Source organism: Ursus americanus, chromosome 34 (genome assembly GCF_024610735.1).
Source record: "Ursus americanus isolate L20-20 chromosome 34, mUrsAme1.1.p, whole genome shotgun sequence".
NCBI lineage: Eukaryota > Metazoa > Chordata > Mammalia > Carnivora > Ursidae > Ursus > Ursus americanus.
This window is the reverse complement of record NC_142160.1, coordinates 13,614,417-13,629,522: the sequence shown is the minus strand read 5'-3', so window position 1 is coordinate 13,629,522 and position 15,106 is coordinate 13,614,417. Positions and strand designations below refer to the sequence as shown.

The 15,106-nt window shown below is 39.3% G+C and overlaps 1 protein-coding gene across 1 annotated transcript in view; it reads right to left on the bottom strand.

The window, feature by feature from the left end:
• The window catches only part of TMC1 (transmembrane channel like 1), a 362,945-nt gene that overhangs the window by 334,323 nt on the left and 13,516 nt on the right, over positions 1 to 15,106 (bottom strand). Inside the window, exon 3 of the mRNA XM_087858826.1 lies at positions 4,690 to 4,804. The gene's annotated coding sequence lies outside the window, so the exon portion shown is untranslated. The remainder of the gene's footprint in view (positions 1 to 4,689; positions 4,805 to 15,106) is intronic.

Below are 15,106 nucleotides of genomic sequence, written 5' to 3'. Positions count from 1 at the left end.
CCTACAGTTGGGAAGTTTAGAGATAAACTCATCCCACAGATGAAGGAACTGAGTCAGGAAGGTGACAAGACCTGCACAACGTCCCACAGCTATAGACTGTCAACATAACCTCTCTTGCTTTCTCGTTAATTACAAGAAGTTGTATACCATAAATATGTACAGCTCTGTAGGTCAATCATGCCTTGGTAAAGTATTCTTTATTTATTTATTTTTAAGATTTATTTATTTATTTTAGAGAGAGAGAGAGTGGGGGGAAGGGGCAGAGGGAGAGGGAGGGAAAGAGAGAGTCTTTTTTTTTTTTTTTTAAGATTTTATTTATTTATTTAACAGAGATAGAGACAGCCAGTGAGAGAGGGAACACAAGCAGGGGAGTGGGAGAGGAAGAAGCAGGCTCATAGCAGAGGAGCCTGATGTGGGGCTCGAACCCAGAACGCCGGGATCACGCCCTGAGCCGAAGGCAGACGCTTAACCGCTGTGCCACCCAGGCGCCCCGGGAGAGAGAGAGTCTTAAGCAGACTCCACGCTGAGTGCAGAACCCAACTCTGGGCTTGATCTCATGACCCTGAGATCATAACCTGAGTGGAAACTAAGAGTCCAACTTAACGTACCATGCCATCCAGGGGGCCCAATAAAAGTGGTCTTTAAAAAAAAAGGAAAGTTATCTCCATCTGACCATCAAACTTTCGCGGTCTCCCAGAACTCCCACATGAACCCCAACTAAGCCAGAGTTGGGATTTGTTAGCATTGTGGCCTCTGGGAGTTCCCAGAGCTCTGGGGTGGGCAAGGCTGTAAAGACAGGTGGTGGGAAGACCCAGGTATGCATCTGTGAAGCTGGCCTGCCAAAAATGGAAAGGGGACATGAGGTCTTAGAGGAGGATCTGGGACAAAGAAACATCTGTGTGTCATCCAGAATCCCAGGCCTGGAGTACATCTGCAGTGCTCACACTATACCTCCAAAGAGGAGTTCAGGTGTGGCATTCATGGCTTTCTATAACTAAAGGAGTAGATACGATACTACCATGTATGGAGAGGAGAGATCTTTAATTTAGGGTTTGGGTGAAGGAAAATATTCAGGAAAAAAAACCAATAGCTATCACTTATTGAGAACCTACTATGCACTTTAACCTTGGCTCTTCAACTGATGCTGAGTTGCCTCCCTGACAAATGGGTCAGAGTTGTGAGGGGCAGACTCTGACAGCACACGCAGGAGGGGATGGAGAAGAAAATGTCACAGGGAAGGTTATTCCTGTCAAGTGGGGCTCTGTAGTTTACAAAGACACGACAAGCCATTGGCTATGGTGTTTAGGACATTTTCGGTGTCCTTTCAGAGTGTCATGTTACCATGAAATCTGACCCTACTTGGCTACCTGAATTAATTAGTAGGACTGAACTGAGGGGATGTACAGTAAGTGTACTATTTTCTGGAAGTAAATGATTCATCTGTATGAGGTAACGAACATTTTCCAGGAAGACGAGTTGTGATTTAACAAACGCCTTCAGCTTGTCAGAGCACTTGTAATCATTCATTGACACATATTAACTCCTTTCTGTGGTGTGAGCCCGGCCTAGGGAGTCTCTACACCTGCTTTGTAAACCAGCCCCATTTCTTCTCCTCTCACACCGCATCCTCTCGCCTGATGCTGTTTCAGAGGGTCTGCAAAAGGCGCAGATGACATAGTCACTCCACAGGGGTGTGGTTCCAGCAAGTGTCCCTGCACATTACCTCTGAACACTTTTCATCATGCAGACCTTCATATTCATATGGAGTTGTAAACCTGTTACCATTATTCCCCACCAAGTGTTTTACTCACTCCCATTTTCCTGCTTTTCTCTTATCTATGAAATATCTAGGTTTCTAATGACATTCTACTGGACCATTCTTACAACTGTAACCTCTTCTATATCCATCCACAGGTCAGCGATTACACATTTTCCCAAAGTGCATTCCACTAACTTACTATCTTTGATGAGCGCTGTCCAATAGAAATAAAATACAAGCCACAGATGTAATTTAAAATTACCTAATTGCCACATTAAAAAAAAATTAAAAAGAAACAGGTAAAATAAATTCTTAGAATATTTTATTTAACACGATGTTTCTAAAATACTATCATTTCAACATTGGATTAATATTTAAAAATTGTTAAGGGTATATTTTACATTTTTGGTACTAAATTTTCAAAATTCAGTGTCTATTTTACACTTGCAGTCCATCTCAATTCAGACTAGTCACGTTTTGTGTGCTCAGTAGTCGCATGTGGCTAGAGGCCACCTTATCAGACAGCACAGATCTAGATCCTGAATGAAGAAATTAAATGAGATCCGAATTCTAGCCAAGCCTTCTATTAAGATCCTCTCCTTCCTCATCTCCTCCTACCCACCCACCACCACCACCACCACCACATCAATTTAGAAATATAGTTCTTTCTCAGGCCAATCTTCCCAATTAACTAGAAACTATGACTTCAGTATTTTTTTAAAGATTTATTTACTTATTTGAGAGAGAGTGTGTGTGTGCACGAGCGAGAGGGATAGAGGGAGAGAGAGATTCTTCAAGCAAACTCCCCACTGAGCACAGAGTCTGAGGCTGGGCTCAATTTCAGGACCCTGAGATCATGACCTGAGCCGAAGTCAAGAGTCAGCCACCTCACCAACTGAGCCCCCCAGGTGCCCCTGCCTTAGATATTTCTGTAGTCTCTCTCCCACATTCCACTCTCCTTTATCTGCAATCCCTTCATTTCATAAATGGGAAAACTGGTGCCCAGAGAGGCTGGCAACTGAACCAGGGTCACACAGTGCTCAGTATCTACATTCAGTCTTACTGGTGACCAGAGTGGAGCTCTTCTGATTTCCTTGAGCACACAGCCATTTCCCTGCCTCCTCTTTCTGCTTTAGGGCGCAGTCCCTCCAAGAAGGAAGAGTTGATTTTACCTTCTGGGACATAAAATTGAGAGGCCCAAACTAAACTAATCCTCTAAGCGCAATAGATGGATTTAGGTATTGCCCATGGGTAGCTCAGATCTGGCAACTTCTCTTTCAAGTTCTTAAAGGCAATAAACCCTCCCTCCAGAAGAGGAGGTTATTCACTAGGTGACTTTCTGACTGAGGGTTCTGCTGCATACATTCATTTATAGGCAGAAGACTGGAAGGCTTGATTCTAAAATGTTATTATGGTAATCTCTCTCTGTGCCACTAACAGTTGGTTATGGGTTATTTTGTGGTTTGGGATTTTCCTACAATAAATACACGCATTCTTTTTTGCAAAGAAATGATACGTGTTAATAATAAAGGAATATGCCTAGTACCTTTTATAAAGAAATAGTCTGACCATCCTGTCTTGGCTTAATTTTCCCAGATCTACAAATAAAAGACCTTTTTTTAAATAAAACCATTTCAGGCAATCATCTAAATATTTTCTAGAGGTAGAAATGCAGACATAATGCAGTTTGAGGCCCTACTGTATAAAAATCACTCATCAGTATAAAATGACTTAAGAGTAATTCAAGCCGAGCACCTAGAGTCTTCCACTCAGATTTCTGTCTGCAAAACATGACAACACTTGACCACTTCAGCAAAGCTAAGGGTAACGATTTCTTAACTTCTTCTCTCAGCCACCAAAGAAAAGAGGAAAAAAAAAAAAAAGAAGAAAGAAAACACAATAGGCTACAGCCAGCTCCTAATATTATACCACCAAAGAAATTATGCATTTAAAAAAAATCATTTTGTCTTAGGTAACTTTAAAGCATTTTCATTGATCATTTTCAACAGATAAAAAAGTAAGATTTCCACATGTATCGATCTCTCCTGAATGATTTATACTTAGGCTTTTAACATACAATGTGGAGGTGGAGAAAGAACAAAATCTTGTATTTTTCTGAGACTTTCATGTTTGCATTCCACACCACAAGAAAACAAAGCCTGCCTTTCCATAGGCAGATAGTATTCATAATCTGTAATTTTTTGGTTCAGATGCATGATTTGGTGCTAATTTGGTACAAAATGCACAGCTCTTTAGCCATGTGATTGTTTCAATTAAATCAAATTCCAGAACATTTTAGGTTCACTAGTAGAACTTGCAATATAAAAGAAATAAAGGAGTAAATGTTTTTGTAGTTAAGTTGAAAAGACTAAGTACACGCAATTTTTTCCTTAAGTAGGAACACATCTGTAGTTTGGAAGATGCAAAAAAGATATCACCCCCCCCCCCCCAGCAAAAAGCGCCTTACTAGCAATGGGATCAATACTTGGGTTTCTCAGTAAACCGGTATTTGGAAATGTAGATTTTGCTCTTTCTGTCTCTGGGGTGTGGGATACTGAAAGCTTTGCAAGTAAACTCAAGAACTAAATGTTCTTGAAAAGAACCCTTCAGGATCACCCAGTCCAATCTCTTTCTTCACTTCAGAGGGAATAGCAAACCTTTTGATTGTGGCACAAAATCCTTGCGACTATGGCAGTATTCTCCAGTGGGTTAGCTGATGGAACCCCTGGAAGTCAATGTTTTTTGGTGGAAACCTATTAAAATGCTGACATATTTATGTCTGCCCCAGGAACCAGAAGTTTTACTAGAAGAAAATATGATTCTATTCCATATACATGTGTTATATTCAACTACAACTATGTCCGGGGGGGGAAATGTGGTTAAACATAATGCATTATTTTGGAGATATTCTGTTAACATGGGTACGTTACCTACTCATCTGGTCTCCTGCGCTCATCGGCAAGTGGTGTAAGATGGCAGAAGCTTAAGAAAAATTTGGAGACGGTGAACTCATATGTAGAAATTCAAAGTTCATTGTCTTCTTTTCTAAAATTGAGACCATACAAATGTCAAATCATGTTGCACACCAGCAATTAATATAATATGTCAGTTATATCTCAATAAAAGAAAAATGATGACACCGACATCATTTTATGTCTGCCAGGGCCTATCTTCCGTGCGCCTGGGGGGAGCCTAGTTTAGTTTTGGTTTTTGGTTTTGGGTATTGTTGTTCTTTTTCTTTTTTTTTTCTTCTTTCTTTCTTTCTTTCTTTTTTTTTTTTAGAATTCTAAGTTGGTTCTTATTTGGTGGAGCAGAGATAGGACATTTGAATGACTATTTTTGTATTGTTTCCAACCCACTGTGCTAAAATCATGTGGTTGCTGCGTGTACCTTATGTTCCTTTAAAAGACAGTTTTAAATGAAAGTGTTTTGAGACTGTAAGCCTTCTTTTAGTGTTTTTGGGCAATTACCACAATCAAAACTAATTTTGAAAAGTACTCGATTAAAAAGCAATTGAATGTGGGAAGTGACTATTAAAAAAATTATTGAGTGGACATGATGACTCGTCTTGATTTCAGAAGTGAGGTGCTCTGTGTGGAGAACTGTCATGATATAATTCTGAGTGGGAAAAAAAAAGCTGCAGATTTCATTTCATATATAAAATAAAGAAAAAGAAAAACAGAGAGGTCTGGAATAAAATAGAAGTTTACTCCAGGTGGTAAGGGAAGAACTTTCAGTTTTTATTTTATAGACTTCCAGATTATTTAACCTTTTTTTCCCCAATAAATATGTACAACTTTTCCCTTTATAACCAGCAAACTTTAAGAATAATTTTGTTCAATTCTGTTGATCAGGCAAATTAACCACAAGATTGGTAAAACGGTAAATTTTCAAAAAAATTAAATGCCACATAAAACTTTGTTTGCAAATAGACAATTGTACCAACTCAGTAGAGTGAATCTCTGAAAAGCTGTGGCTTGGTATTCTACTGGAGTCTAATGGATTAGGTTCCCTACACAGTTGAACCTTAATTGTTTCTCACATGGTAGGTCCTCAATAAATATTTATGAGATTGAACATGGAGTTGTCCTTTTTTTAAATCTACAAAAATAGTAATTTTGTATGTTCAACCTAATTGCAGCTGCTCAGTGAATCAATGACGATGGTGAAATGCACGAGTGAGCATGACAGCTTGGGACAGTGATGACTATGGACCTGAAAGGCAGGCCCTAAAATATCAAAGGTCTCAACTAAAAGAAGGTACAAGTTTGCGAACAAGCCAGGGGCCTCTTAAAACTCAATTTAGTGGGTCAATCCCCCACTAAACTCCCTAGTTTTCAAATCTATAAAGGCATAGATTTTCAAAGTCTCTATTAGCTAAAGGATTCTAAATCTAGACCGAATAACTGGTAACAACAAAAAGAGTGTTGGTTAGGTATATTTTCTTTCTTTTTCTCCTGAGGAACAGATAAGAGGATCTAAGCTAAATATGTCATATTCGAAATTTTTATTTAAAATGTGAACCAGAGGGGCGCGTAGGTGGCTCAGTCCGTTAGGCATCTGCCTTCAGATCAGGTCATGATCTCAGGGTCCTGGGATCGAGCCCCATATTGGGCTCCCTGCTCAGGGGAGAGTCTGCTTCTCCCTCTCCCACTGCCCCTCCCCCCCTCATGCGAGTGCACACGCTCTTTCTCTCTATATCAAATAAATAAAATCTTTTAAAAAAAATGTGAACCAGAAAATAAGTTCTAAAAGAACAGATACATTTTCAAGGCAAGTTGTGAATTCTCTTCCTGCCCCCCTTTGAAAGTAAGGCAGCAGTGATTTTGTGTGGCATGACTTGGGTCCAGTTCTGCTTGGAAGCAGGTGGAACAGAGCACTGTTACTCTGAGGTCGTGGCTACATTATGTGATAAGAAGGTTCAAGTGCATCCAGGCTGATTTTTCCCTCTGACACCCAGCATTTTTCAGAGAGTCATTGCAATTTTCACAAGCTTGAACCAGCCTCCATGTAACTATTTTCCTTATAATTACTCATAATTAAAACTGGAAAAAACAGTGGCAATGTGACCTCTCAGAGGCATTATGCAATTGGGCAGGGGTATTTGGGAAACTAAAAAATGCTTGAGTTTCTACCATTTCTAGTACCTAAATATAGTTGCAGGAAGAAAATGTATGAAGTGAACACAGAGGATATTCTAGTCCTGGTTTATTGATATAACATTAGGTTGACCTCTACAATAATACTTATTAGAAATGTCATAATAATAATCATAGACGTAATAACTGTTTGCAGTTATAATGACTGGTTGGACCAATGCATCCTCCAGGCAAACAAAGCTTTTGGAACAACATGATCCTGCCCACAAGCTGATACCACATGAATTTGTACATGTTCAATTGTTCAAATGGTTTGGGAACTTGGTTTTTAAAAAGGGCAATTTCAGGATCTAAAATTGTTTCCCTCCATTAAAAACAAAAAATGTGTTTGACAAAACCAGCTAGAGAGTTACCCATTAATTCATGTAGCAAGTACTTCTTTAAACATCTCCTGGGTGCCTGGTACGGTGCTTGGCACAGGACACAGAAGAGGAAAAACAAACATGCTTGGATGACTATTTATACCAACTCGCACCAAAACACATTTATTAACGTGACACATCACCCTTGGGGGGAGATATCATACTCTCAAATGTGATTTTCTGATTTAGCCTCTGCTTTAGCAGAAGGTACAGTTCTGTATACACCCAAATTTGGAATTTCTTCAATATGAGTATAAAGAAAATACACGTGTATTTTGGCCTTTGAGAGAGAAGTGTTGTTATAATGGTAATGATAATATCTACTGTTTATCAAAGGCCCTAACTGGGCCTGTGTTTAACATTAACTCTAACCTTCAAAACAACCCTAAAAGTAGGTGATTTTTCCATTTTACAGATGATTGATGTTGAGAAGCCCCTCCCAGGATCAGACTTATGATATTCGGAATGATTTGCAGTTCCAAAGCCTCAGTCGCAGCCTATTCAAGAAGACAGGTTAACAGTGACCATTTACTACATATTTACTTTGTCCTCACACTATTCCAGGCCCCTTCTATGGATTGTTCTAATTCTCACCATAACCCTGCCGGAGAGATCATCATGCCCCCACATTACAGATGCAGAAACTGAGGCTCACAGAGGCTGAGTAATGTGCCCCCAAATCACACATCCAGTTAACTAACGGCCACCCACCGAGCAGGGTTAGCAACCTGGGGCTGTCTGACCCTCAAACACTTACTCTCTCCTCTCTAAAATACCCCCATCCTCCACTGACAGCCACTCTTTCAGGCCTTGCTCCACGCTCTCTCCCCTCTGCCTAGAATGGCCTCCCCTGCCTCACTCCTACTCAGTCTTCAAGGTCAAGTGCAGATATTATTTCTCCAGTGCCAACCACCTTGGGCAAAATTTGTAATCATAGCACATGGGGGTTTTTTTGGTTTTGTTTTGTTTGTTTTTTGCTGCTAGTCTAGCACTTATCACATAGTATTGTAATTATTTGTATGTATTTCTCTCCCAGGGAGGTTAAGAAGACCTTGAGAGCAAAAATTGTTTCTTATACACTCCTGAGTTCCCAACACATGCTACACGGCTTGGCACGTAGGGTGAGACTCCAAGTTAATCGGTGGCAGACCTAATACCTCGTGCCAGCATGCTGTAAATTCAAAGGACCTCTAAAAAAGTGACAAAACCAATCCTCCAGTCTCTTTTTGGGAGCCACAGTTTTTGACTGTTTTATTTGCCTGTCCGTTTTAAAGACCCTCAGAAGAGTGAATGCTCACGCCTCTCTGCTGCCTCTATTTGTGAATCTTCTAACAGGTCATTCTAGCCTCATTCCTCATCTTTCTGTCCTCGGAGAAAATTCTGCCTTCTCATAGTGCAGAAAACACAAAACGAAACTTTCACAAAACCTGCCTTCATTTTTGCCTGTTGCCTGGTTAACTAAGTTGGACGTGCCACACAATTCTCCCCTGGATGATCACCACAGAGACAGATGTTTTTTGTGCCAGTGAGAAATGTGGGGACCACAAGGGAGTAAGAATACTGGTGCTAAAGGAAAGAGCCCACTGCAACATGGTGCGGAGCTTAGCCCCTCAAACAGCACAGATGCGCGCGCCCTGACCTGTATCTCCAAACCAATTACCAAGGCTTTATTTTCCTGTAAGGAGGTAAGTAAATGCCTGTTCGACAGATTGGAAAAACTAAGATAGAGAAAGAGTGAATTCTTTGGCCCAAACCTTATTATGCTGGGGTTTAATCCAAAAGCTCTCACCTTCCAGCCTGCACTTGAACCCAAGAGCAAATTTGCAGAAAATGGATGGTAGCTGTATTTTCTTGACTAAGATAATCAGGTCATCCCTTTAAATAACTCCTTTCTGCTTCAGAAGTGATATTAATATACAATCACCCTGAATGTTTATATGCAAAACAGGCAAAAAGATCTGGCTTTTTTGTGTCTTTGGTTTTTTAAGTCTCTCCTGAATAGGGATATTCACAGATAATTGGCAGCACTGTCTGGACAAAGAGTTACAGCTTTGTGGTGTAAAAAACGTAGCCTGCATGTCCAAATTAGCTCAAGAAATTTCCCATTTCTGAGAGGGCGGGCTGGCTGCCAGCTCTTTAAGACAGAAAAACACACCCTCAGAACATGAATCATTACCTAGCACATAAAGTGAGCTCACACGCACGCGCGCACACACACACACACACACAGACATTTTAAATAATTGCTCAAGACTTTACAAAATATGCCTTCACCACGGTACACATGTTATCAACCAAGATCAGGTTGTCCCCTTTTTCATCCACCCTGTCAGAAAGAGTAAGCTATTTGCCAAAAGCATTGCTCCAGGAAAAGGCTCAAGGCGTCCTGTAAACAGGGGTGCCAAGCAGACAGAACGGATGAGTCAGAACTGATTTCAGAGTACACACGTGTAGGTTGAACTTAGTGCCTGCAGCTCGTTGTCAGCCCTGTTTTAAAAACAGATTTGTTGACCTTTATGCCTATAACTACTTCTCTTCTAACTCCCAACCCTGAAAGGCAACCTTCTTCGAGAAAGATCTAATCGAAGCATTTAGCATAGATGCACTAGGATGACCATTCTCTGGAAACGGGCGTTGCAAGTTTGGAAAAAAGACAGTAGTGAGGTCGCCCAGCTGCAACACAACACAAAGGCAGAGAGACAAGGTGACCTGCCCCAACTGAGAGTGAGCATTTGGGTGGCTCCCATCCATGTCATAAATGAGTGCAATGGGTGTCAATCATTTTTATTGTAAATACTCTCAAAAGTACTGAGACATTATGAGATGAATAGTTTACAGTTGAAAAGAGACCAAAATAGTTCCAAAATCTAAAGGCAAAGGAATCCAGATGTCTCAGTACGCTGCCTTAAAAAGCGAGTTTAAAGCACACAATATTTTTTTAAAACATACAAGAATAATTGATTGATGTGTTTCTTAACTGCCTTGAGACAACAGATTCCTCAGAGCAATCAGTCATATTTATTTCTCTACGTTAGCTAGAAAGTCAAAGAGAGCTACCGCGTTGGAAGCAGGACTGTTTTTCCCTTTATAAAAATTTCTGATTTCATCATAGATGTTATGGTAACCCTGTCCAACGGTCTGGGAGTTTAATCCATCATATTTTTAGAAGTTAATTTAATAGGGTAGAACCTCAACTTTCAATTTTCCTTTCTTTTAATATTGGAAGAATATTTGTCCATTTTACACTAATTAAAAAAAAATTTTTTTTTTAAGAAAGGCTTTTTGGAAAGAACATTTTATATACCTTTTTCAGGGTAATTATACTTCTTTTTTCTTTTTAACTGAAGTATAGCTGACATATTATATTAGTTTCAGGCATACAACATAAGTGATTCCACAATTATTATGAAATGGTAACCACAATAATTGTACTTTTCAATAAAAACCAATCCAAAAGAAGTAAATGCAAACAAAGAATTAAAAAGTAGATACCTTCAGTATTTGAAAAGCAACTTTTTTCTTGTATGGTTTAACAGTGAACTCAGAATGCACTTAAACTGGCAATTTAAATGATCTATAAGTGTCTTGCCTCGATGGTGAAAAGTCCTGGGATAAAATACAATGAGAATGGGTGATATTAAAAGCTGTGGTTCACACTTACATACACTGCAACATCACTGAAATTGTGGGTAATGAGGACATTGTTTCCTTAGGGTAGCTCTTAGAAGCTTGAGGGGTGTCTGGGTGGCTCAGTGGGTTAAGCATCTGCCTTCATCTCAGGTCATGATCCCAGGGTCCTGTGACTAAGCTCCATGTTGGGCTCCATGCTCAGCGGGGAGTTTGTTTCTCTCTCTCTCTCCCTCTGCCCCCCTTCCACTCCTGTTCACTCTCTTTCTCTCTCAAATAAATAAATAAAATCTTCAAAAAAAAAAAAAAGAACCTTCTTAATGCTGGGTTTTTTGTAGAGGGGTAGATATTTTCTTTTGTTTGGTTGGTTTTTTGGCTGGTGATGGTAGTGGTGGTTGTTTATGAGTATTGCTATTTATTATTACAAACACCTTTAAATTGCAATGAAGTCAGCAAAGATAAAAGGCCAACTTGCGACTATAAACTCTCGTGGTCACAGTCCTCAAGAACTGTACAAAAAGATGTTACTGAAACAAAAACCCCTTCACTCATTATTCCTATCCTTTTCAAAGTTCTCAAAGTTGCATGAAAAATTACACAGAAAAAAGAAAGGATTTTGACATTTTATTGAATGCATAAAATAATTTTCATAAATTATCAATGCAAAATAACTCCTTCCAAAATTAGAACTCCTCAAACTAAGTTAACTCAGCCAACAAATTTATTTGTTTATAATCTGGGTGCCCACTCACATAGATGTTTTCAAATATAAAAATGTAAACAGAATGTGATGGTTTTCCTTGGTTATGAAATTAGTAAGTATACATTACTTAACAATGAAAAATAAAGAACAGAAAACAATACTTCTACAGTTTATTTTGGTTCTTGTTTCCAAATAAGATGTTTATCATTTGGAGATTTTCTTATTAACTTCCTGTGACTGTGGAAGAGAATTTAGCTGGAGTTGGTGTATAAAATACGTCACATGTCAGAAAGGACATAAAGCGTAGATGTATCTGAAACAAACATCCCCTGGCCGGGCTACTCAGAGCAAGTAGAGCAGTGCCAGCCCCCGAAGTTCCAGAACCTGCATGCCTTTCTGAGTCATAACTCACTCCCTTTCCTTCAATGTAACTCCTGACTTCTGTGATATTCATTTCCTTGCTTTTCTTTATACTTTTTGCCATCCAAGAATGCATCACTCAACATTACAGTTTTGACTGTTTTTGAATTTTATGTAAATGGAATCATGCAGTAGATACTCTTCTGTATCAGATTTTTCTAGCTCAATATTATATTTATAAGATTCATTCATAGTATAGCATTCAGTTGTAGCTCATGTCCATAGCTATGCAGTATTCCACTGTATATACCCCAATTTATTAACCCATTCTCCTGTAGATGGACATTTCCGTTCTTGCTCTGTTTAGACTTATAAATAAAGCATAGGTTATAAGCTTTCTTATACATGTCTCCTGTTACACATGCACACATATTTCCATTGGATATATGCCTAAGAGAGAAATTGCTAGGTCACGAGGGACGGTATCTTTAATTTTAGTAAATAAAGTCAACTGCTTTCCAAATTGGTTGAACTAGTTTCCATTCCCACCAGCAGTTGGATGAGAGTTCCAGGTGCTCAATATCCCTGGAAATCCTTGCTATTTTGTCTAAATTTTTAACTTCAGCCGTTCTGATGGATGTGTAGCAGCATCTCCTTGCAGTTTTAATTTGCGTTTCTCTGAGGACCAATGAGATTGAACACCTTCTGTTATATTTATTGACCAATTATACATATCCTGTTTTAAAGTGGCTTTTGAGTCTATTCGCCCATTTTTCTTTTGAACTGCATTTTCTTATTGTCATCGGAGTTCTTCACATATTCTGGATATAGATACTTCATTAATTATGTGCGCTCCAAATAGCTCCGTATCTGTGACCCGCTTTTTTACTATTTTAAGTATTTTTAATATTCTTAATTTTACTGTGGTCAAGTTCATCAATCCTTACCTTGAAGATCGGTGCATCTTCATGTTCAATATGTTTAAAAATCACTCCTTCCTATTGAGATCATGAATTTATTCTCTTAGATTATCTTCTAAAGCCTTATTGTTTTGCCTTTCATAGTTAAAGCATCTACAGTTTACTTAGAATTGATATTTTTGTTGATGATGTGAGCGGGCTGAGTTGTTGGGTTTTTCCACGTAGCTAGTTCTCTAACCCAATGCTCTGCTGTGTCCTTTTTGTCATCACTATGTCATTTTTCATCAATTTTCAACAGATTCTCTTGACTTCTCACTTTGTAAAATGAGGGTGTTTGTACCCTTACCAACGCCTCCTCCTCTCCTGCCCACCTTTCATCTCCCAACACCTGTCCCCTGAGCTCTACTTGAACATCATCAAAGCCAGAGTGTTCGTGTCTGCTCTTAATCATGATTAACTCTTCCATGCTTTGTGCACAGATTTATTTTAAAAGTTGATAACCAATGTACAAATTTTACATTATTATGACTATTCATCACATTACATCATAAAGTCAGAAGATGCGAATAACTACATTCCTTGCCTATATTTCTGATGTCAAAATCCTTATGCCACCCAGAGAAAAATGCACTAGCATCAAGGTGAAATACAGTCTCCTCTCTCACATTTTGCCAATCACTGAAAAATAATTAGGTGTTAAATTGTTTTGTATTTGGAACACAACATCCTGGTAAAGTGTTTCGATCTACCCGGAATTTCCGGTTATTCTTTTTTACCTTGTTAAGATCAGATTCACAGGCTTTCCCACCATGCAGTTCTTTGCAACTTCTTATTAACAGCATCTATTATCTGAAATAAATTTCAGTCTTTTCCTTGAAAATATTTTTCAACAGGCCTGCCTATCTCTGTTGTAAATTACACTGATTTCCTCCTTTGTTCTACTATATAATTGTCATCCTTGGATGCTGTTTCATTATTCCCCTAAACAAGTTCTGTTTGTGTATCCCTGAGAAGAGGCAGAAGAGCTGCAAGGTTACAGGAACACAGCCCACCTAAGGCTCACTTGTGACATCAATTGCAAGTTTGAGGGGTTCTACAAACCAGACTCAGGTTTGAGAATTCACTAGAAGAACTCACAGAACTAAACTGAAAGTGATTATACTCATGGTTAAGAGTTATTGCAAAGAAAGAATAGAGATCACAGTCAGCCAAGGGATGAAGTATATAAAGCAGAGTCTGCCTCTCCCCATAGAGTCAGGACACATTATTTTTCCAGCATTGACTTGTGATGATAATAAGCAGAGACTTTTGCCAATCAGGGAAGCCCAGCAAAGCCGTGGTATTCAGAGTTTTTATGGAAGCTCCATTACATAGGCATGACTGATTGTCCCCATGCCTCATTTTAGTTTCCAGTCTCCAGTGACCCAAAGCCCCTCAGGCAAAGACACTCCTAAGAGGTCTGGTACTGCAGGAGCTTACGGCTCATTTCCCAGAACCTAGAGGCCAAGGCCAGACCTCTTGTGGCACGAGATTAAGTTCTTTACTACACAATCCCACATCTTCCTTTTTCTTGGTTTTCACCCTCTTTTTACTGGTGTACATCCTCAAGTGAAGGTGCATGGGTGTATAAATCTTAGTGATCTGACATTTCACAAAACCCATAAATATGGGCCTTTCTTCAATTACCCGACTTGGTTCTAATGGACACTGTGAATTTGAAAATCTCCCTTTCGCTCTGGAGATGTTATTTCTTTAACAGTGTCTTTCCCTCTACCATGACTGCTGTGTGTTTCCAGAACACCTACTCCTTGGCTGTTGGACATCTTGGACTAATGCTCCAGTTCTGAGTCCAAAGCTCCTCAAGGCAACTTGGTGACGTCTATCCTTGCAGTTCCCTTCTCTGATATTCTAGAGTGCTGTTTCCTCCTCTTTGCTCCACTTATAAACCTCTGAAAGCATCTGTTTTCCCTCTTCTCCTCTGCTCATGACTACCTACAATTCTCTCCATTTGTGGGCTCTGCATATTTTTTATTCTTCTAATACTATTTTAAATTAGTCTTGTGAACGAGAAAGAAATAAGTGTGCTCACCTTGATATCTTGAACTTGAAGCTACCCTTATGAATTTGAAAGGTTTTAAAGACAAGTGGCTTTTATTGTCACCGTATGTTTCCCATCACTACATCAGTGGCACGAGACCCAGCAGTAAATGCATTTC